We start from the raw sequence: 24,634 nt of genomic DNA on the forward strand, positions 1-24,634 counted from the left end.
TTCTTTTCTCCAGACTAAACCGGTCCAGCTCCCACAATCTCTCCTTATAAGAGGGAGTCAAAATCCTGAACTTTTTAAAGTCAGTAAGAGTTTTATTATGTCACTAATTCTGGGATTTGTTGTAAAGATGAATTGTTTACTTGTATAGAGGTAGCATAGAAATGCACTGAGGAGTAAAACCCTCGAGAAAGGAAAGTTCAGGAAGCTAAGTGGTTTAAGGTTTCTTTTATTGTTTATTTTTTTCTTTAACTATCTTTTCACTCCATCTGCATTTTGTTATTCTGGGGTCTATGTTTTCGTTCTTTCCCCCTTCATTGCTTTTGATAACTCTTCTTCTAACCCTCTCATTTTGTATGTGTGGGAGCAATACTGTTTCATCAGCAATTGTACATTTTAGTCCATGTTACATAAATTTTCTTCCCATGCTCTTTATGAGATGCTGAGGACAGATGTCACAGGCAATTATTTGCAGTGGTTAGCTTAGGCAGGTCCTTAGAGCTATGTTCCCTATGTGTTACACACAGCAGTACTTCAGTGTATGCTGTTAATTGTTGTTTAGTAGGTCATCTGTCTAAAAACTTGGGAGAACTGTATTATTGGCTATGTTTGGAATGAAAGAATTTATTTCATCTATGTAACACAGAGACAATCTAAAGGGAATGCTCTTTGAAATGGTTTTATTTTACTTTAAATCTTTCCAAATGAAATACAGTTTTGTACAGTTGGGCAGTGCATCAACAACATTATAGTTCAAACAATGAAGATAATTTTTTAATATTTTGAGGTTGCCTATACTGAACAGCATTCTGTGTGAAGGGTAAACATCTCAACAGGAACGATTTATTCATATGAATCCGAAATCTTTACTGCAACTGTTGCTAAGCATTCCATACTGCCATCTCAGATTCATACTGCCTCTCCCAGATTATAAAACAAGTACTTTGTTTCTATATTAGTTGTTCAGTATCTCAGAGATTTCGTTAGGGATATTATGAGATGGAAACACTTTCAGGGATTAGTGTGTAACATGTACTTTCTTGCGTTTCACAGCTGTCAGTCTGAGGATAAGCCCAAATATAGCATCTTCTTTACTGTTTGATGGGAACACTTTTCTCGGTGGCCTTTATACGGCTAATGAGGAAAATGTCACCAAAATCTTTCAAATCTTCCTCCTTAGCCTGTGCATTTTTTGAGTAAAGTATCTTTTCCTACAGGCAGAGAAGTCAGTAATAACCATCAGCAGAAGCAGGCTGGATAAATGGGACTAGAGGATGCGATCCAGAATGGCAGGTTATCATGCTTTTCTAAGTCTCCTTCTAGCAGTGTATGGCATGTCATGTCTAATTGCAGATGTTGAGGGAGGTTGTTTTTGTCTCCTACAGTAGCCAGCATTACAGTCTTACAGGCAAGTTTTAGTTTTTCTTGGTATTTTGATAACGGATTCTGTGTTGTTTTGCTCAGTGTTGATCCATTAATAATGAAAGCTACTAGAGCTAACCAATTAGGAATGGGTGGCCTATGATAAATATTCAGAAGTCTATAGTAATGCTAATGTGGGATAAAAAATTGAATTTTATGGCTTGTCTGTATGTGTAGGTGTGAGAACTGCAAATTTTGCTTTGGAAATGTCTGACTTTTGCAATGGAACCATCATCTATCACTAGAAAAATGACAAAATATTCCCTGTTCTGTTGATCCAGAGCCATGCTTTAAGCTCTGTACTGTAATACTCTTGGTTGTAAGGGAGCTCGTCAGAGAGCAAAACACTCTTGTCTTCAAGCCAGGCTCCCAGAAGGAATAGTTTCCACAGCATGATCAGACATGTGGGCAAAATTTAATTTTCTGCGCCTAGGATAAGACACTGTGTTTTCTTGCTAGGAACATGCACACTGCACTGGCATAGCTTATTGGCAGCATTGCTGCGACCAACCTTTATAGTGGTTGCTTTGTTGATTCCCTCTACCTACCAGATCACTTGTTCTCACCAGATGCTTCTTCTGCACATGTGCAAGTACAGCACTGATGCACGTGGCCCTGGGTACCACATCACAGGAGATGCAGTGCCATAGCAAGCCATGCTTTGTACAAGAGTAGCAGTTGGACCTAATTCACTCACTGCATAACAGGCTCAGGAAATGAAGCTTAATGGGATTTTGGAGTGATTTCAAGCAAGACACTGAGGTCTTATTTCAATACACGAGGGCTCAACCAGAGAAAAAACAGCAATATTTTCTTTCCATTTCATTGTGGCATACTTTTCTAAATCATCAAAGCTGCATTGTTCCATGGAAAGTTGAAATTTTGGGGAACATACCTTCCAGAAGGCATCTAGAGTGGTTCCAACTGGAAAATTTTTTGGCACATCCCTTAATTCTGCATCTTGATAGGAAAATAGTGGAAAAAGTATTGTAACACATGGGTAAACTTCTGCATGAATTCTGAAATAGAAACGTTCATTTTATTTTCATGCTGCAATTGATCTAATTTGTCTTTCTAGAAGAACAGAAGGCTAAAATAGGGGAAAAAATATATATATTGGACATTGTTCAATATTCCATTAATAGTCTCCGATTAGGAGACAATTCAAGAACAGTACAGTAGTAATAAATTAACCCAAGAATGGCTGAAACTTGTGCACATACTCATGGAAAATCAGGGACATAACTACGGTAGTTCAGATTGGGAAGAATAAATTATTTAGTGGTTTTCCATGAGGATACTGAAGGAAAGAGAGAAATTCACAAGCTTGAGAAAGGAAAGATATAGTTTATAGAGTCTAGGAAATATTTGTGATACCATGAATTTATGCGCTCTTATTCCTAAAATGGGACTTAAGTGAGACATAAGAAGTACACAAGTCTTGTGCCAGCACTCTGCACAGGGGTGAATTTAATCCCGAATGAATAAGGGTCTTTTACTTGTTTTGTTTATTTTCTGCAGTCACTCTGGCCAATTCCTAACAGTCTGTTTTTCAGACGGTGTTTTCAGACAGCAATCCACCACCTTTAAGTCAAATACCAAGGGCAGTTTTCATAGGAAGGCGAATATGTCGCTTGAATTTAAATCAACATGTTATTTTTATGGATTACCCAAATGTTAAGAAATCCACTGTCAATTTTTAAATGCTATAGTTCAGAACAAGTGCTTAACATTTATGAACTAAACCACATGAAAAAAAGAAATGTTTGGTAATAATTAAAATAGAACTGGATTTTTTTCCCCATTCACTGTGTAATTTGTGGTGTAGCACCTGATAATGACTGGTATTATTTGTTTAATGAGAGCATTTTATAACTGTGATATCCTGTTCAGTGCAACTTGTGCCTGCGGATTTTGCTACTGCTTCACTATTAGCCTTGTTTGTGAACTGTGATTTCAGCATGCTGAACTGTCAATTCAACCATTTAAACATTTTAAGTATCAGATTTCTAAATGTTAATGGAGTAATCTGGTTTCTTTTTAATACGACAGCTGCCATAAATGGTGTTAACATGGATAATTTTTCCTTTAATATTGGTTTATTTTGGGGTTTTTTAATGTTTCCTTACTAATTTAGAGCCTGTGGAAAACATCTGTCTTGTTTGAAGGTAATTTGTCTTTTCATCAACAATTTTTTTAGATCTAGTGAAAGTAAAGTAGTTTGCACTAAGGCAAGTCTGGATGTGTGTATTTGAAATGTTTTATTCATTATTATTATTATCATAAGAAATACAATGGCTTTGGCAATACAGTCAGATCACAGTATATTTGTTTTCACATTTTTTTCTCTTTGGGTGTTTCTTGTGTTCAGATGAACAGTTAGTGGCTTTAACTACTTTTGTGTGTGTGTGTGTGTTTGTATATATATGTGTGAATGTGTGCATCTGTAAATTTGCAACAAAGATACCTGGGATTGGAATTCTTTCCAGAATACCAGTAGGTGCAAAGTCCACAAATCTTTGTAATGTAGGTCTTGTTTTCACTTTGGCATTACACACTTATTAATAATTCAGTTAATATTAACTCAGACTAACTATTTGGTAGATGTTTAAAGCCAGATTCAGGCATTGTTTCAGTATATGCAATTTGCACAGACTTTGGGGCAGGGGAAATTGTATCAATATTAAAACAATTTTATTCTGTATATATGCAAGCAGTCTTACTGTGGAACTCTGAAGATCAGGTCTGCAGTTTAAAAGGGAACTCTTATATAGGAGGTGGAGGTACGTATCTGCTTTTTTTTTTCCTTCTCCAAATATCGAAAAGCATCTTGACTTTATGAAAGTCAGAAATCCTACTGTAAACATTTATTTAAGCAATGGTAAACTTTGCCCCAAGTGTTTTTCCAAAGCACTTTATTTTCATCCTACAAGGAATACCATACATTAAAAAAAAAACCGCATACAGCTGTTTGTCAGGATGTGTTCAGGAAGACATTTTGTGGCATTTAGAAACTCTTAGCTTTGGGGCTACTTTTATCTCACCTCAATGCAAAAAGTAGCGTAAATCTTTTGCTTTCTTTCTGTGCTTAACAAACAATACATAGAATTTCTCTGTGGGTATGAAATACGCACTTGTCCTCAGGCTTCTTCATGGATATTGAAATGGCCCTCAAAAAGCCATGAACTTTGGGCATTAGACTGTCATGTGTAGGTAATAAATAAAAAGGTACAGCTGCAGATTTTTAATGGATGCTTTTTGCAATTCTTTATGCTTTTGAAGGAGAGTGTGCAATGCCTCTTATGGTGGTACCTTTGCAGCTGAGACAATGTCTGTGACACATGTGATGCAACCTCTTACACTTTAAATTCAAGGTCTCTTAAACCACATTATTTCAAAACAGTAGCTCTTTCACTGTTGTCAGGGTGTTTTTCAGGCCCCTGTAATGACTAATTTAATGATACTGCCAGATTAATGTTTCACAAGGTGCTGTTTTGCTCAATCATAGTAATCTGTCTACCAAAGTTATAAACTTCTGGATGCAGGAATTTAAAACAAAAAGTCTTTACTTCCAATAGCTACTATGGCATGGGACACCTGTGTCATGGTGGTGCTCAGCAGTATGTTTTACGAAACAGGGTAGTTACTCATCAATAAACCTCTCATCTGTTCTTCCTTGTGTTCACACACAGCACCATTTTCCTTTGGTGATCTTACGTCAAAGATAGTGTTGGGAATAAACTTCTCAGCTACGTACAAGCTAAGGTAAAATACATGTGTTACCTCTCAGAGCAGAATAAAATTTTGTAGATGAAATCCTAGACTTCACACTAGGTCAAAGAAAGTTATATAATTACATAAACTCATGAGCCGTCTGACAGTGTCAGTCCTCTCTCCTTCCTCCTCCCACCACTCCCGTCCCCTCATCTCCTAAAAAAAACTGTAAATTAATTCTCATCAGACTATGCAAATGCACAACTTTTTTCTTCTTTTGGAAGACATATGGTCAAACCTGCCAGATTCGGTAGGATTAGCAGGAAACTGGAGTCATCACAGGGGACAGCACTTACTCAGCTAGTGGCTCACTTACTGCCATAATGGTGATGCCTCTCAGCCTCTGGTATTCACAGAGCAATCCCAGAAAGATCTGTCAATAGCCTAATACAGTTTTTCTGTTAAACACCTTAGGACATAGGAGAACATTTTCTTCTCCTTCTCTAAGAAAAATCTATGGAGACAGGTGTGAAGCTGTCTGGTACTCCTGGTTTCCATCTCCTCTTCCTTCAATTGCACAAGGTAACCTGGTGTGACTTGGACTCCATTTGAGGTGGTAGGGTGGCGCTCTGCTACTAGAAATCAACCTCATACCATTAACAAGGAGGGCAAGGCATATTCATACCAGATGGGAATTGAGTCCCTCCCTGTACAGCCTGCAGGAAGAGGAATTGGCTCACTGATTATGCATCATATTCTTCACACATTTTAATATGTGTGTGGCTTGGGTCCAAGTAAAGCATCTGAAACAGTGCTGTTAATAGGCGGTATTTCCTGGTGTTGCTAGATTAACATGCCTTTGCAGCCCGCTGTCTCAATCTGCACTGAGTACTTTGCTCATCAAACGCTGTTCCATTTGGAGGGGGAGAAGATATCGAGAGGCCTTCATTCTTCAGCAGCATGTGCCTACCTTGACTTGCCTAGAGCCAGACTGCAACCAGCCCAAAGCATACAGAAACTGGGGCCAGACAAATCAAAGCAGACAGTCTATAGTGTCAGCCTGGTTTCCTTTTTAACATAATTTTCGTTTGTTGCAGCTTTCTTTTTTTTTCACTTTTGCTTCCACTATAACTGGCATCTGCAGACTTGGTGCTTTTTAGCCTTTATTCTTTTTTTTTTTTTTTTCATGAGATCTCACCAAGATGTTGAATGCCCGACATTTGGCTCTTTTAAGCCTTCTGAATTCAACACTTGCCTTTGTCAGAGGGAAAGTGATGTTTTCATCCACAGTTATTTCAGCTTCAATTGATGAAAGGAGAATTTAACAGTTTGTAGGGAGATGTAGTATCTTTTATTATAACAGCTGATAGAGCTGAAGGAAAAGTCAAGCTTTTGGGTACACAGCCCTAGTCAAGGACAAGTTTGTGAAAATAACTTGCTTACTGGTTGATCCACACTGAATAAAATGTGGATGAGTACAAGCTAGGAAAATCTCTGAGTGACAGCAGCTGCTGAGTGTTTTGCAGCAGTTCAATACAGAAATGTTATTTCAGCCCAAAATCCCCACTTTTAAGAGATGACATGAAAAGTGGCAATCTTGCTGTGTTCACTTGGAAAACAAGTCATCTTTCTTCTACTTTCTTCTACAGACTTGAAGTAAACCTCTTTGTAAAAACATTAAAATGTTTTAATGATACATGTTTAGTAGATGATTGGAGAGAAGTATGTATATAGAGCAGTGCAAATGCCATGTTTATGGTGGCCATCTTTGACATTTAGAAAAACCAGCCTCCTCAGGCAAATATCTGCTATGCATGAGCAGATTGGTCTCACCATCGGTTAATGAAACATCCACTGAGTCCTGGGATGGAAATCAGCCCTGTAGCAGCTCTAGCTATGCTAGTAATACTGAAAAATCTCTTTAAAGCAGAAGTAGCCCTTCCTTGAATCAGTCCAGTTCTCCTCTGTGTTCAAAGCTGGAGTTGGATATTATTCCTGTCCTATCTACCTCCAGTCATTCAAGGACAATGACTAACAGCTCTGGGTATTCCCTACCCAGTTCAGAGGACAAAGAACAGCAAATACATATTTTTGAGGGGAGGAACTCTTGTCTTTATTTCCATTTTGTGCTAGTTAATATTTCAATAGCTCGTGGTGTTACATCAGCTGCCTTTTTTCTCTTGCTGTTAATAAACAGAGGCTGCATTTAAGTTCAGAGAGGTCTGCACTGTCAGTCAGGGCTATTTCTGCCTGACGAATATGTTGCATGCACACCTAGCTCTTAATCTGTCCTTTACATTTAGATTTGCTGGTTGGCTTCATAATTGTTTTCTTCTTAAAACTGAGGTTACCTGACTCATCAGATATGAATACTCTGTGAATATCTGGTCTGGATTTCTGAGTCAGTCTCCAACAACTGTAGCTGAGCTATGGTCTGCCTTTTGGGGAAAGATTTAGTGTTCCTTAAAATGTTTCTAGTGATAGAGAAATCACAGTCATTGTTTGTTACACTGTTTTATTGGTTATTCACTGACAATTAAGAAATGTACATCTAATTTCTAGTCTTAATTTGAGGAGCTTCAGCTTTCAGCCCTCTCGCACCTTCTTTCTATTTTGCAGTACAGCTGTCTACAGAAGGGCTTGCGTGGTATTTGCAGTAGTCCATTTATCTCAGTTATGTTGTCATAAGTCTGGCCTAGGGAAAAGGATTTCTCTCCTCTATATGGATTAATCTGATTATAACAGTCATATAATAGGTACAGCCCTGTCCCCCCCCCTTTTTTTATGTTAAAAAAAAAACAACAACAAAACAAAAACCTAAAAGAAATGAACCTACTCGAGTATGTATTACTGTAGAAGTGATAAAAATCATGGCATTAAGAAAAATAGTAGTTTGCTTATGTTCATTATATGTTGGAAATGGCACTTATGTTGATCTGGAGTTTAATATTGGGAAAAATTGACCTATTTTTGAGATTTGGTTTGCTTTGATCTCTTATTTCCTTGGGATTTTCCGCAGTTTCTGTGTCATAAAAGCTGCTTTGCCTCTTTGACCTTAACAGAAGTTATATAACAGGCTGTTTCCTTGGGTTTGTGTAGCCAAAGTTTCTCTTTCTTTCCTGCACTTTTTGTTGGGTAATCCTTGAATACTTTTAGTCTTAAATAAGAATTTTCCAAGTATCCATCCTAAATATCTCCTTCAAAGGAATAAGACTTGCCTTGTCTTCATTCTTCACTAGAATGGTCTCAGTTGTGTGCACTGCCAGTGGACTAAGGCATTTGCCAGAGTACAGAAGACACTGAATGATGTTAGGCAAAATTGTGGTCTTTTTAAACCTAGCTGGGACATATGCATGCACCAAATCCATGGTATTTCCTCTGGGCTAAATCCACAAGTTTTAAACAATGTATTTCAGACTAGGCTATTTCAGACAGTTCATTGCTTTGCTTGTCTAAATCTTGCAGGAGATAATGTACATGCTCTTTTTATCTTTTATAATGGCATATGGCGATTCTGTTGTCTTGAAATAAATTTTGCATTATTTCTTCTCCTGTATATTTTAGAGTAGTAAGTTCTAGTGTTTGTCCCATGTCCTAGTTAGAAGAAAAGAGATTCTTGTAGCTTCTACTTCCCTTCCTGTGTAAATAACAAATGCAGAAGAGATCTGAATAATCCAGAAGCAGGTGACCCCACATTACTCTTTGTGTTAATAATTATTCTGAACATATGCCAAATAGTCTTTAGCAATGTTTGACACATATTAAAAAAACAAACAAACAAACACACAAAAACAACAAAAAAACAAGATAAAAAAAGGAGAGGTTTGGACATGTGTATGCTTTTGGAAAAATACAAACATCCTGGATGAGATAACCAGGGATGTAATTTTGTATGCTGCTGAAAACTCTTGAAATGAAACACAGTGATTGTGACCCTGCTGCTGCCATGTTTATAGAGACAAAGCATTCCCTTGGAGAAAATGAATGTGCTAGGCTAGTTTGAAATTGTGTCTCCTGTGTGGGGCTTCTATGTGCACCTTTAACAAAGCATTCAGGAACCAAGTTATTCCTTTGCCCAGGTATCGTTCTGAAAACAGTTCTAGATAGACACAATGTCTGTGCAGAAATTTACAGTTTAAAGAATGGGTGAAATTTCTTTCCCCGCTCCTTTCTCATGCCTGAATATTTGCTCTCCTGAGCTTGAGTGTGTTACATTCTTTTGCTTATGAAATAAATTAAATCCAAATCAAACAGAGCTTTTTGTTCTCTTTCCTATTTTTTTTTTTTTCTTTTTGGGTTCTATTGCCCAAATTGGGTTGAAATGTTCTGTCCCATTTTACAGCAAAACCACAGTTTTGTAGCTTTTTCCATGGTGAAATAGAGATCAGTTTTGCTTTCAAGGATGACAGACATGGAGTTGGTTAGATTGTTGTACCCGTCTTAACTTGGGTTCCTTATGTTCCACTCTAGCAAAAACTGACTTGCCAAATATTTTTATTGGCTTGTCACCTTTACTGTTATAAAAACATTGAATTGAGACTCTATTAAAACCAGATTTTAAAAGGCCTGAAAATCTTAAATATGTATTGCAGTAGTGCATGGGGTTGTTTTAGTGACTGTCTGATTTTTCATTGAGCTTTTTTGATTCTCAAAATCGGCTTGCCTAATTTAAGAGTTCCTTAGGCACTCCAAATGCTGTCTCCCACTGTTTCACAAGGGAATGGTTAATTAGTCTAAAATCTGTGAAAAATTTCAGCTGAAATTTTCTCTCTGAAATGTCACGGGAAGACATGGTAGGAAGAACTGCCCTTGGAGCAAGATGATCAGCAGGGTCACATGGAAGGCAAAGTCTCCAGGAGATGCTAGCTAAGACTTTCAGAGTGGGAAAGAAAATGTAGGGAGCAGCAAAATCAGCCATTTGAACTGAAATGGAAGTTACTGAAATAAACGTAGAATAAAGTGCAAATTTACAAGGCATCTTTGCATTTTATGTGGTGTATGGGCCACACAATGTCATATGGGCCTGTCTACTTTCTAAAGTTGTGGTGGACCTATCCCCATTTATAGTAACTTGCCAAAACATTAGAGACACATGCTGTTTGTTAGAACTGAGCCTTTGTATAATCTAGGTAAATTTTGATTTGCTGTACTCTCCTAAAAAGCATTTTGTGATGAGGGAAATGATTAAATAGGATATCCTGTTATAATAACAGAGGTGTTAGTAGTGCTTTTTCTTCCTCCTCCCACAGAGCTGCCTCTAGACTTCCAGTGCCTTTTCTACATGTATTTGCTATAAAGGGACTGACTGTCTGTGACCTTCAGTTATCTTTTATTGCTTCATATAAGTCTTTAGATTTAATTTTCTTCCTTTAAAATGACTATATACAATTTTTGATTGAAACTCAATAAATATCTTGACAATCATTTTATGACACCAGATGCATGCACTTCTGTTTGTAATGTTTCCAAGATGTTGTATATGGAAAAATAATAAAATGTGGAGTTTAAAAAGCATTCATTCTTGGACTTGACTGTACTCTAACTCTTCTTTACAATTTATTTTTATATTTTCTTTCGATATGCTACCTTTGCATTTACAAATCAGTTGAACATATCCTTGCACTACAGTCATCGAGCTTTTCCTGCTGTTTCCACATGCAAAAGAAAAAAATAATACCATGCATATGCATTTGAGCATTTGAGTTTTTAGGCATATAGTGAAACAAAACCAGGAAGCTGTACAAAGATACTGAAAATCAGTGGTATTAGTGGTTCTTACTCTTGAAATACTGCTGTTCATCCACAGATATATTGTTTACTCTTTAAAATGAGGAACATTTGAGTGGTTAATTTTTCTGTTTTGAAATACTGCAAAGACACAGCACTACCCACCATTTTGTTTTATGAATGCTGAAACTGGGGCTGACTGGATTTTAGGTTTAAAGCATTAATCTTCAAGGATTTCATACCTAGCAATTAACTGACGTGTAGATTAAAGTAATTATGGTTATATTCATATTTACTCTTTCTTTGAGTGAACTTTCCAGTACTGAGCCTAAAAATACACTTTGCTATCAAGTGTCTTTTCTAACTCATTCTGTTTTTTACATTGATTCAATTCTAATCACTGCTCAAATCTGGGCATTACTCTGGAGTGCCTGGTTATAATTTGCATGGGCAAAATTAATATTAAATTGCCCAAGAATCGAATAAGAGGAAAACTAAACCTCAGTAAACGTTAGAGGCAATTTTTTAAAGGTGGAAATGCAGCCAGTCTGCATACACATGCATACATATTTCCAGCCTCTTGCTGAAATATAGCTTAAGGAAACACAATTACTTTCTTGCCTGAAAGCCAAATTCACTTATTTTTTATTGATGGGACCCAGACACAACCAAAAAGACAGTAGACCTGACTGCAGAGGATGCTGGTGTCGATTGACTTTGGTGCGCATTAGAACAGTCTGAGGAATTCTATATTATTGAATGATAGTAGATTGTCCTTAGGGTGTGCCGTCTTTATTACATCTCCACTTGTTGTGAAGATAGACCCAACAGGGCATTGCTCCTTAGTTATTTGTAGCTAGAATGGCATTCTCTGTGGTGCCTCTGCAGTACAAGGAGGGTAAAGATAAGAATCTGGTGCCACAATCTACTTTTTAGGTAACATCCTAATCTATCTGTGAATCTGTGATGAGCTGTTTCCCAGTATCCTACTTCCAAGGTTGTCTGGAGATGAGAATTGATTAAAGTGCTCTGTGGCAGGGAAGGTGAAGAGAGAAGCCAAAAGTTGACAAGACCCTTGGGACAGTGTGGGGTTGTGTGTGCCCTGTTAGGGTATGGGAGCTCAGAGTTGCTCCCAAGGGCCCCCTGTTCAGATATGGCCTCTTTCCACAGGTCTGCTTTTGGAAAGTCTGCTTCTTCTGAGTAGGAATGGGGAAGGGTCTTTATCTCCTTTTATTTAAATGAAAAGTTGTTATAAACTAACAGTTCCCCTTGTGCTCAGGTCTGTGAAGAGCTGCAGAGTACAAGTGCCAGCCCTGCCTGCTGTGAAACCAGTAATAGATCTATTGAGCTACTAAGGCATGCAAGTGTTCGACAGTATTAAGCTGCTGGGGCTACAAATCAAGTGTTAACCAAAGCGCTGATCTCTGAAGTATTTTAAAATAATCAACAATTACACTCTTATTTGGTAACCATGCAAGTTTACTATTTTATTGAAGAGACACTTCATTAGTATATAAAGCTGACGCAATAAAAACTCCAAATAGTAGCCTCGTGAAATTATTCTTTTTTCTTTGATATAATCCTGTAGGAGAAATTCAAAGGGAATTTTAAGAGGCCTCAAAAAGATTTAGTTGCACAATTCCCACTAATTAATTAATTTTGCTAAAATTTGCCATTTATGTTAAAAAGAGTTAAATATACAAATGTTTATAGAATTACAGACTTTGTTTTTAAAATGTGTGCATATTTCAAAGTATTTGTATTTGGATGATCTTCGCCTAATTATATTAAAAATCTTTTTGCTTGCTTTCCCTGTATATTGATGAATTATCTATTGAAGGAAAGACTGTAGTAACATTGTATGAAGAGGAAAGTTATTAATACTAATGGATTTTTTTCCCCGCTCTGGCTTGAAATCAGGTGGAAAAAATGCAGTGTGAGATGTTATAAAATCAGTAGCTAAGGATTTAGACTTTTCAAAAACATGGTCAGTGACAGAATAGAATTTGACAAATCTTACTGAGGTGTTGGCCAAAATAAAAATTTTAGGGCGACTTCCCAAGTTACAAGAGCAACAAACCTAATACTTCCTGCTGCCAAAGGCCACCCCCATACACTGACTCTCTTGTCATCCAAACTTCTCCTGAGCCAGAATACATGCTGGTACCAACACACCAGGTGCTGGGAAAAGCTTTCTAAGTGCTTTGAAGGTAAAGTATTAGGCCAGGTTCCTTAGAAAAGCTGTATAGTCCCTTTCATAGTAGATGGTGAAGAAATGCTCAGGCAGTGATCTGATTTGTGTGACCCAGGTATAGAATCTCCCTCCATGATTGGGGGTCTGTCAGATACCCTCTGGAGAACCTTTCTTAGGCACAAATATTCCAGATAGTTCTGTACTACTTTTGGGCTGATATTCTTGGATCTCTTGTGTCCTGAAGGCAGAAAAGAAATCAGAGAGGAAATTAAGAGTGAGTTTGTGCCTTTGAGCCAAAATATACTGTAAGGACCATCCATAAGCAACAACACTAAAGGATAAATGTGTGGTAAGAGACTGTAGTATTATCATATATGCCTGCATAAGCAACTGTTTTTAAGGAGTGGGATGTGGGCAGAAAGAATTAAATGGCTAAAGCACAACCACAAGTGGAAAAACAGTACTTTGATCCACTATTAATTTTTTAGAATTTTTTCCTGCTAAATACATACAAGCTATTCCCAAGATAAAGAAGTTTCTGGTTTTTGCATTGACATACCTTTTGAAGTACTTAAATTAATTTTTCCTTTAACCTGCTGCCCTTCAACCACATAAATTATAACATACACTGATGTCATTCTGCTGTTAATACTCTGGAGCTGAAGTACTCTAAAGAAATCTTAAAGGTTCAACAGATTGTTTAAATGTAAATAGCTATTGTTGTCAAGTTTGCCCAAGTAGATACTCCTTTTGCTACCTTATTCCTTCTCGGCATTCCAAAGAAGGTTTTTGAATGTGGATACATTGTTAACATGTGGCTAGCAGTAGGTGGTCAAGTGTTATATTGGAAGCACTTGGGGACAGAACTGGAGACGATTGCCTGATATTCAATTCATGTGTGGGTGTCTTGTGCTGCACATAAAATTGTTAGTCATCAGCGAAAGGTGAGCGTTTGTTGCAAAGCTGTGACTTGCAGCTGCATTGGGATCAATTATTTGCTTGCCAAAAACTATATTCAAATTTGTGGGTATGTACAAAAGTTGTTGAGAATTGAGACTGATTTTATACTGTATGAGACTCATATTTGCTCCATGTGAATTTTGCAGTAGTGCAGTTCTTTTACCCTATTACTGTTATTTCTAATGGTATTCACCACTTGAATGGTCCTGTATGTATGGTGAGGAATAAAATAGTAGCATTGTCTTTTTACTGCTGTTTGGGCTTAGTATTATACTTAAGTGAAACAGGTCTCATGCTATCTGATGCAAAACTGGAGGTCTCAGGTTATCGCAGAGGTTATAGCAAAACCAGGGTTGTGCTCAGCATTGGTCTTTAGTATCTGTCTCAAGTTCTGATTCGTAGTTTCCTTATGAGGGTACATAGAAGTCTGCAGCAGTATTACAGGCTAAAAGTTGTCCAGAAAGTTTGGCAGCCATCACTTTGGAGATACATAGAATGAGCTATTGGTCTGAAGAACTTGCAGTCCAAGTTTATGCAAGGGATCCTGTGTGGCAAGTGGAACAAATTGTTTCCATCTCATCTGGCTTTGGAAGGAACATAGTCACCACCATTCATACATCTGGGACTGATGCGTAGTCCCACTCTCAAAATAGATCTTTGGTGACTAGTGGTGGTCTAGGATGCCCTTGCCCATGGCACCAAAATTTAGTTTGTGTTGGATAATTCAAGTAACATGAAATTCACGTTATTGAGCTTGAGATTGACTTTAGATTGACTCACAATATACTGTCGGTCTATTTTGCCAATGAAATTGACAAAATATTGCAATTTTCAAGCAAATGAAAAAGAAGGGGAAAACCCCCCAAAATGTGTATATGTGTGTAAATGGTTTTATCTTTTAGAAATGCACAGTCCCAGGAGCAAAAAACACTTGGGTTTGTCATGGATTGTTAAAAGAAATTAACAAAAATATTACACAGATTCACAAAACTGCCAGTGGCATGGAAACTTTTTTAGACAGAATGCAGGGTTTAGAGTGTTTGTCCTGGTTCTGGCTAGTCCAGGCTTAATTCTGTCTTCTATAAACATGATATGAAGCCGTATCTTCCATTCTTCACAAAACATTGTGGACTGTGATGGAGTCAGATTAGACAATTTATTCCTCCCTAAAAAAACCCAAGCATGATTGTCACTGCCAAGGGGCAAGAGGGCTGTGGCATGGAAGAGGAATAATGTTGGGTGCAGGAGGAAGAAGGTATGAATAGTTTAATTTAAGGTAGACATATTAAGTAACTTGAAACTGTCTGAAATCCAATCATACCTAAGGGAGACTCACAGTATGGCCAGTAGAAGGAAATAGACATCTCAGGACGCTGATTAGTTTCATCCTTAAAATAGCCTCTAGTTTCTGTCTGCTGAGGATAATTACAGCTGACGCTAGCTTGCTCAGACTTAGATCTGTGAAGATGCATGAGATGAATCCATGTCTGCATGTGTCCTAGAACAGGCAAAACCCCTTCTACCTCTTTAATCCTCTTACTTCCTGGAGCAATTTCTTTCTCTTAGTACAGACCAGGTCTTAACTAAGACTTCTGCTGGTCTTCTCAAAGGCTTCTTTGCCACATTCAGTTGTCTCCCCAGTCCTACTTTCTCCCTGCATAAAATTAAATAACTATTCCATGGGTTAACATTGGTCAAACCATTGCAGCCTGAATGGTTTTTCAACGTTAATCTTCTACTAAGACATCAAGCGTCTTTTGCAGGAAGGGCAGCTGGCTGGGAAGTAATTTGATAGTTTTGCTTTGGGCAAGTTGGGACATGTGTTCTAACATCATACAAAATGTAGTTCATAATTTGATGGAGACCTGTTCCTCTCTGTAACGGATACAACAGACAGATGGGGGAGCACAAGTTTCAAGAGAGACAATTATGATTCGTTTGTGAAACAGACGTGTTTCACAACAGCTGCTTGCCAACATCAGCTATTCCTCTTTTGCCCTAGAGCTGTGCAACTCTATTTTAAAATTTTAAAGTTGTTTTAGAGAGAGAAAAATATTTTATTTCATCCAGTGTGTTTTACATGGTTTTTTTGTACATCCTGAAGTAAAACATCTGGAATGTTTCAAAATGAAACACTTTCAAAATTAAAAGTTAAATATTTGGAAGAAATGTAGTGAAGGTATGCTTTTCAATGCTTTGCTGGATGTAATTAATCATTTAAATTGATCACCGCCCAATTTCAAAGGTAATTTAAACAGGTCAGTTTGAAAGAAGAATTTTGAAAGAGAAATAAGTAGTTTACAGATAAGAAGTAGGAGTAAAAATACTTTTTAAAGTAAAAAAGGAATAATTTGCTCTTAATGATTTGCAGGCTGAAATGTAGATTTACTAAATATATTTTATCTAGTTTTTATTTCCTTTGTTGCCATGTTTTCATATTTTTGGAAATCTGTCAAGTCCCACTCCGGATTTAAAACTATGATGGTTGGATAGTTTCAAAGTCGGGGAAATATCTAAATTAAATTCCCAATGAAATCACCATTGCCTGAAGTATAAAAGCTCATGCTTTAACAGTTATTTATTAAGTGCACAATATTTATTGTGTTGCCCAGTGGATAACAACCAAACATGTACTCTGCTGTTACACTTGTGAGTGGAAACTTTATTCCTTCTATGACAATTTTTCTGTCTTTCTTAGAGAACCAACTAACATATATGTATATTATAGCAGTGGGTTTTAATTGTTTCAAAACCTTCTTGAAAATGTGGGATGATTTCATATTTTATGTGGTTTCCTTTCCTGCTTTTGTGCTTCAAAGGATGGTGAACAAATTAGCAAAACCCTCAGAGTCATCTACTGTCTAGATCTGCTCAACTCCCACCAGCTTCAACTTGCCTAATGGCTTGAAATGGATATGTCTTTACAGTCTGCATCTGATGATTGAACTCCTGATGGCAATGAGAAATGAGTATGTGTTAGATCTGCAGGATCAAACCCATAGGAAGTACATTACGCTGGTTCACAGCTGAAGGTTACTTGTATGCCTTGGCTTATTCCACTTGAATTGAACTCGTGTATTTTAATCTATACCTCATCATCTTTGACTTACTATGAGAAAGAACATTTAAAGTTAAGTACAGTAATATATGCATACAGCTAACACACTCTCAACACACTGCTTGTTTCAAAACTGTTCGTGCTGCAAGCAGGAAGATATATTTAGTGACTTTCAGTACTGGATTTAGTGTAGAATCTTTAAAGCAAAAAAATTATGGCAAGTAAGGATTTTTTTAAAAGGGGAAAGAAAACCAAATATTAATTTCAATCTGGGTCCATAATAGTTATATGGTACATTTTCAAATCTATATAATTAAGGGCTTTAGAAGGCTTAGAAGGCATCTTATGTCATAGGATTTTTAACTGAAATGCAGTCATGGGCTATGCATAATAATCTGGATTTTTTCCTACATTGATCAGTTGAATGACAGTAGCATGGGTAATGATGAAACTATTGTAGAATCCAAGTCATGACTCATAAATGCCCCTTACTGTAAGCATAAGAATACAGTAGTACTGTTTGATATGTAGGTATATGAATAAAATGATCATGAAAATAATGAATGGCTAGGGTCTCATCACATTTTTGGGGGCTGGATGTTTGGAAGGATGGATGGATGAATGAAGGAATGAATGGACAGATAGATAATCTATCAGTTTGCTTTTTCTACAAGTAGATACATTTTCTGAGTATCTACTCTGCTCCGTCTGCATTCTACTGGCTGAAAGATCATAAGGCTTGAAGTAATTTTCTTTGTGTCATAGCTGTGATGGCTTACTGGTCTTGCCGTGTTTCACAGTTCAGGTCTCTTGTAACAGACTGGTATATACATGATAGCGAGGTATCACCCGCAAAGTCCAGATGACATCTCTCCACCTTGCAATTCCCTGGGGGAGGACAGACTCTTTTTTGTTCTCTATACAGCTCTTTTGGTCCTGGTCTGTGGCTATGACTCTCATTTACTGTAGAAACACACAAAAAAGGAGCATAGGGGTTTGTTACTGCTTTCCATTGCTATTATAGAACAGTCTAATCTATATAAAATCAATGGGTATAAGAAGGTTTGTAGCAGACTTCAGAAAAACTCTGGGAGCCCTGCCTTTAGAGTCAAAACTCTGGGGCATGGGAGTTAGAAGACATTTGGGAATAGAAGGTTTGCTCATATAGTGGGTGTCACGGCAAAAGCTAATGCCTGCTCTCAGTGGCATTCAGGAAAGGAGAAAACCAACATGTTCATATGGATTCAAAATAATTTAAAAATCATCTTATGTTTTCAGGTTCTAAATCCTTTTCTGACTTTTCAGACTAGCACTTTGAATATAGTAATCACAGATTTAGTTCTGGGCAAGAAGTCTTAGCCTTTACATAACCCCCTGCCATTCAAATGATCTTTTTCCGTTCACAGATGAGTTTTGACTTCAATTTGGCTGCCAGTAGAATAAGAGAATTTGAATAAATAAATTTTTAAAACCAGCCTTGATAATTTTTTTAATCAGTTCAAAAAAGCTTCTACTTAAGCCAGATTTGTTTCAAAGAGTTCATAGAAGTGATCCTGAATAGTTTGTCCTGCCAATTTAAGCAAATCTCATAATGGCCTTAAAGTTTCTACCATCCCCACTAATTTCTACATTTTCTTTGAATTGATTTGCATAAATGAATAATATAATCCAAGCCTCAGAGTCCTTGAGTGAGAACTATTGAGCACATGTGGCCATTGAAGTCTATGGAAAGATTTCTGACTGTGGAAAGATATTTGTGGAAATTGGGCTTGGCTCTTGGGTTCCCTGAGACCACTGCAGTTAGGGATGGATTTTTCCTCTCCCTTCCCTTGAAATCAGTGAGAATTGATTACTCAGAGATCTTTAAAATTCTAGCCTTTCAACAGCTTATCTTGTTAAGGAATAGTTTGTAAGATTTTGCTTTCATTTGTACTATGTAAAACCAGATACGACTGCTGAGAACTTGAGGTGGCCTAAGCTGAAGTCTGAAATGACTGGGGATATTCACACCCAGGTGAGGGTATAATCCAAAAGGTATGTATGGTGCTAAGGTTTGACTGACTTTGACTCTGCTTCCTGTTGGGAAGTTCTCCTGTTTAATGTTTTTATTTTAACTGAAACCAGCTGTCTTTCAAGAAATAGGGGGAAAATATGGGATTCTTGAAATCCCAGATCAAAGAAAAGCAATTCTCTAGTCCCACTTAGACAATGTCAAAATTTATGGGCTCCAGGTACTTTGGTGTTTTGTGGACAAACAGGGTGGGTTGAAGCCACAAACATGCACATCTCTGTGACCCTGCTGGCTTCTGCAGACAGCAAAAGGTGGCTCTATCAGCAAAACTGTTTCACCCAAAAACCTACTGGGTTAATGTTTAAACAGAAGATATAAGAAGAATTCATATTTTGTTAAATCTAACAAATTTTTGGTGTATAATATAAACAATAGATTCTTTCCTGCTCAAGGAAAATTCACTGGAATTAAGTAAATTTACACCAGGGATGAAGTTTACCCAGAGCATAAAGTTCACTTTAGTGAAATTATTTTTATTTGTAATGGGTTGAATGATTGCAATCTAGTTGTGTAACAGTTTTAAAAATACGGATTTAGAGAACTTTTTGAGCTGTCAAGTGAACTCATAGTGGTCTAGAAATTAGCAAAATAACAGTTCTGCAGACTTGAAAAGAAGCTGGACAGTTGTTCATGCTGCCTGTGTCAGTGCTGAAAAATGTGTCTTCTGTATTGTTACAGATTTTCTCAGGGGAAAAAGCTTTTCCTGATATATACATTCTCAGTAATTACATTTTCCCTTAATTTGGAAGTAAAATATTTCCAAATATGATTTGTGTTGAAAATTCCAAATATTTATTGTGTCAACTTGTAGAACAGCCTGAAGGAAAAAGAGGGTTAGGGTAAAGAACTGGAATGTTCCTAAGTGTGTTGGAGGATAGAAATCTTAAACAGTGTAATATTTATGAGCAACCAAAAGGCTACATTCTGCTCTCAATTACTCTGGCATAAATCTAGAATTACTCATTGGAAGTTCAAACTTTTTTGCTGCAGATTTACACCCATATAACGAGGAACAGAGTTCAGTTCTGTAAGGGTGGGAAGATCAGTTTGGCCGGAATGTAACTAGCCTGGAACTCAAACTCTAATCACAGAAAGCAAGCTTTTCCAGGTCAGATGGCTGGGTACACACTGTATCTCTCTTTTCCTCCTCCACCCCTCCCCTTTAGCTTATATATTTGAAGCAGTCATAGGGTCCTGTTCCTTGTAGTAGCATCCCATGGCATTAGATATTGGACTGCTTCAGCTTTATCATGTAACGCAGAATGAAAATGCTCAGACATGGAAGAGACAAGAGGCCGAAAGGAAGCAGGGCAATATAAAAAAAGTTGGTAGATTATAGTTTGAGGAAGTAAAGTGTAGAGACTTGTAAATGGCAGAGAGGGCTCGGGGAACCATAGTAAAACAGTAAGGAGGGAAAGAGAGTTAATATCCCCTATTATGGAATATTGGAAAATTTCCTAAATTTAAGTAGAATCTTTTGACAGGTTGTCGGTGTGGATTTTTTACTATTCTACTATTACAGATCCCAGTGTTGCTCAAGTGGTTTGTACTGCAGAAATTGTAATGCTGTGCTAGAATTGTGTCTGAAAAGGGAAAAAAAAAATAAATCCAAAACCTGTCTGCACATCTTGTTCTTATTCTAGAGAAGATTCTCTCGCTGGGTTCAGAAAAGGGAATGGAATGAAAAATAGGACTTTCAAAGACAGTAAAAGAAAACGATAAAGGAATAAAAAGGAATAATGTATGGAATCTAATTATACCTTTTCTAAATGGAGAGAGAGAGACTGTACTAGTATGTGTCAGACTTAGCTGATAGAAGTAGTTGGAATTATGCAGTTTTGTACCAGCTGAAAATCTTCTTGGGTCTATCAACAAAGTTACTGAACTGTTGGCTGCGAAGCTACATGACTTTGTAATGAATACATTTTATGTAGATAATAGCCTCTGCCTTTGTCACCGCTGAAGGTGCACATGCCACTGTTGACATTTTCACTAGTGGCTGTTAACTTAGTATGTGTTGGTTTTTAGCTAATGGTATCTATTTAGGGGGATGATCCAGCTAAGTAACCAGTTCAGTCCCCCTTCTGGTTTTGATAAAACTGTGCTTTCTTTATAGCTCATCCTAGGGTTGTTGTAGGTGGAACAAAATTATTTTGGCTTTCTAGTTTACTTTTTAATTTGTGAATGCTGATGTTGCTTTTATGGCTGCCATATGCTTGTTACATATGTCAGTTCTAAAAGCCCCACTGATGGATGAAAGCTGGGAAAGGAGTTTTATCATTTGTCTCCCTTCTAGCACTCTTCTTGCACTTGAAGGTAAGTCCAATATAATAAATAACCATAGCCTCTTTTTTTTTCTAACATGCCATTTCCAACATCTGTAAGGTAATATTTCTCCCCAGTATGCTGAGAAGCAGGAAGGAAGCATCTAACATCTGCAGGATTTGAGGTTATTTTTGACAGCTGTGTGCTATTGAGTGTATCTGGGTTTGTTGGTTGATTGTTTTTTTTTTGTGGAAGATAAAACAACCCAGGTGAATTGCTCAAAGTTCATTAATGACTGTCAATCAGACACATTGAACATGTGTACTCATATATAAATAAAGGTACACAAGAAAAGATAAAACCATGTGTCTATAGATAGAGTGGCAGTGAGAAGGTGTAGTTTACTGACCTGAGAAAGCTGCTATTGTAATGTACTATTAGATTTCTGTTATGATAGCACGAGGTAGATGGAGTTGGGAGGTATTTGGTAATGAGAAACAGCAGTTCATCTTCGACACCTATTGATCAAAAACCTGGAAGGTTTGTCTAGCAACATATAGAATCCATTTCAGCAGTTGGCCTGGAGCACACTCATCACAGCAGACTAGAGCAAGGCACAAACTTTCAAGGCTAACTGTAGGAAATGTTCACATATGGCCAACAGGAGATGCAGGCAGATGGTCGAGATTTTTAGTATGTGCATTAGGCCAATTTTTATTTGAAAGAGAAGAGCACGCACTTACAGCTAAATTGTACATGGTCAAAGTTTTTTTTCCATTGACACACAAGGCCTGTCTGCCTAATATTTTGCAGGTAGAGATGAGTGACTATCTCTGCCAGAGCTCCAAGCTGGCCAAGCACAAGACAAGGGCAGGAAGCCACAATGAGTGTGGTGATAAACCCCAGTGAAGAAACACTGCTAAAAAATGTGGACTCTGTGTAGTGTTATCATAACTCCTCAATCAGAGCAGACAAATCACACAAACACATAGGCAGAAAGAACACATCTACTTATCAAAATGATACAAAAATCCTATTGTGATCTCAGGGTACTTTCCGATATATGTTCTTTGACTAACAACTCGAGATCCATAATGGCAGTATTAGCCAGAGCAAGGAACCATCACTCAGTATTCTGCTTCTGACCAGTAGCAGTAGAATATGTGCAGGGGAAGTGTATGGAAATGGGGCATACAGAATTATAGAATCATTTATGTTGGAAAAGACCTTTAAGATCAACAAGTCCAGCTGTAAACCTGCCATTGCCATGGGGCATAATGTTTCCCACAGTACACTCATCCAGCATCAGGGGAGGTAAATGTCAGATTTTCCAATGGGAATTGTGGCAAGGAAGATGATGTAATGGTGATCTTGTAATTCTTCATCAAGAACTACAATGTTTGTCCATGATTTATGTTGAGTTCATTAAGTTTCTCAAAGGAAATCACCTTTAAAATGCCTGCCAGTAACCCCTGAATTAGTGCAAATCATAGGAAATGTAGGATAAATATGAAATATTTATGTGCTTGAAGAAAATGAAAATAATGTGGGTGCTGTAGGAGGCCTGACATAATAAGAAAATTAGCTACAATGACTATCTGCAAAGACCAACAAGAAACTAAAGCCATGGCTTGGATTATTCACCTATACTGATAAGCAGTGGGGAATAACAGGCAATATTATGTAATAGTTGTGACTTAGATGAAGGTAGAGAGAAGCAGGCAGGTAGACGTGGTATAGCTAGCACAGTAGGTATTAGAAATTGCGGGTGATGCAACCCAACACTGAATGAGTACCGTCTCAGATCAAGAAGGAAGCATACAGTAGATTGAGAGTCAGAAGTACTCCTCCAGCTGCAGTGCAGCTCACACTTGTTTAAGGTCAAATATCAAAGCTAGTTCCTGAAAATCTATCCATCTTTGTTTTCATGAAGTATTCTTTAGGTATTATTGTAATTTTCTATTTTTTTTGAAACACCTATAGCTAACCTTTCATTCCTAACCATTTTCATGATTATTAAAAAAGTTGTTCTTTTCTTCACTGCTGTCTGGATGCACTTATGGCAGAGCAAGTTTTCTTCATATCTCCTAAACTCTCTGTGCAGTAATTTCCACTGACTGCGGGAGTATCTGCTGGTGATAGCTAAGCTGATTGACTTCAAAGTCTCTTACTGTTGTTGCCGCACTTGGCCAAGAGTCTCCTCATGACTGTAGCAGATGTTTCTAAGCTTTTTTTTTTTTTTTAAAGTTGCTTTTTTTTTTTTTTTAAACAGACCAATAGGAACCTTATGGAGCAGTTTTTCACTACAGTCCTGAAGTGAATGCCAGCACAGCTAGGATTTTGAAACGTTCTGTCAGATCCACAGCACTCATAACAGGGAAGTAGATGAAAGCATAGGTTTGCCACTCTGCCAGCACCTGATGGTGGATAATCAGCAGATTCCTGTTCAGTCTCAGTTTCTTTATCTCAATGGGTTATTTTTTACAGTTCGTTGGAAAATTTCACAGTAAGATTATTCTCTGAAGAAATTTTGGATGCATGTTCTGAACAGTTCACACTTAGTATCAAGTCAGAACAGCTTTGGTGAACCCACATATATTGCCAACTTCCCTCTCATCTAATGAGAACTTATAAATGACTCCTTAGCATCATAAAATATACCATAAGCATTTTAGGGTGTGTGTACATTGGGAGAATCTTGTTCTAGGAAGATCTGTGTTGAGAGCAGTAGTGATTGGAGAGAATTTGGGGGAGAGGGGGGAAATAGTTTAAATTTCAAATTTCAGACGGATCATAGCTGCTTCAATTAATAACATTAACAAAAATAGACCAGGAATTCTGTTCTTTACCACTTCCATAGTTAAGTAATGTTATCACTGTTATAACTGAATTGTGTCTACTTTAGACATTTTTCCAGTAACTCTAGAGAGAGATAGAGTGCTCTTAAACACTCTGAGAAGTGAGGGAAACGATCCTCTGACAATGCAGCACTGAAGTCATGTACCTGTAATGTATCCTAGACAGAAAGATACAGGGCAAGCAGGAGCTGAAATCAGTAACTTACCATGGCTCACCAAAGGTGATACTAAGCCAGAAATCCTTTCAGAGACAGCCAGCCAGGTGGGAAAGAGAGCAGAAATGCAAGAGAGAGAAGTTGCCTGCCAGTGGCCATAAGGATGCTGGAGAAGCCAGTGTGGCATGCTGCACCTTGGAGAAGGTTTGTAAA

At 37.5% G+C, this 24,634-nt stretch overlaps 1 protein-coding gene across 3 annotated transcripts in view; it reads left to right on the forward strand.

The window, feature by feature from the left end:
* Positions 1 to 24,634, forward strand: part of NAV3 (neuron navigator 3) — a 540,674-nt gene that overhangs the window by 247,079 nt on the left and 268,961 nt on the right. The window contains exon 3 of one of the 3 annotated variants that reach the window (XM_062613809.1): positions 19,019 to 19,106. The exons of the other annotated variants lie outside the window; for them this stretch is intronic. The gene's annotated coding sequence lies outside the window, so the exon portion shown is untranslated. The remainder of the gene's footprint in view (positions 1 to 19,018; positions 19,107 to 24,634) is intronic. 3 annotated transcript variants of the gene reach the window in all.

The sequence above is a fragment of the Pezoporus occidentalis genome, unplaced genomic scaffold, assembly GCF_034315485.1.
Source record: "Pezoporus occidentalis ecotype Australia unplaced genomic scaffold, CSIRO_AGI_Poc_V1 ctg17, whole genome shotgun sequence".
Lineage (NCBI taxonomy): Eukaryota > Metazoa > Chordata > Aves > Psittaciformes > Psittacidae > Pezoporus > Pezoporus occidentalis.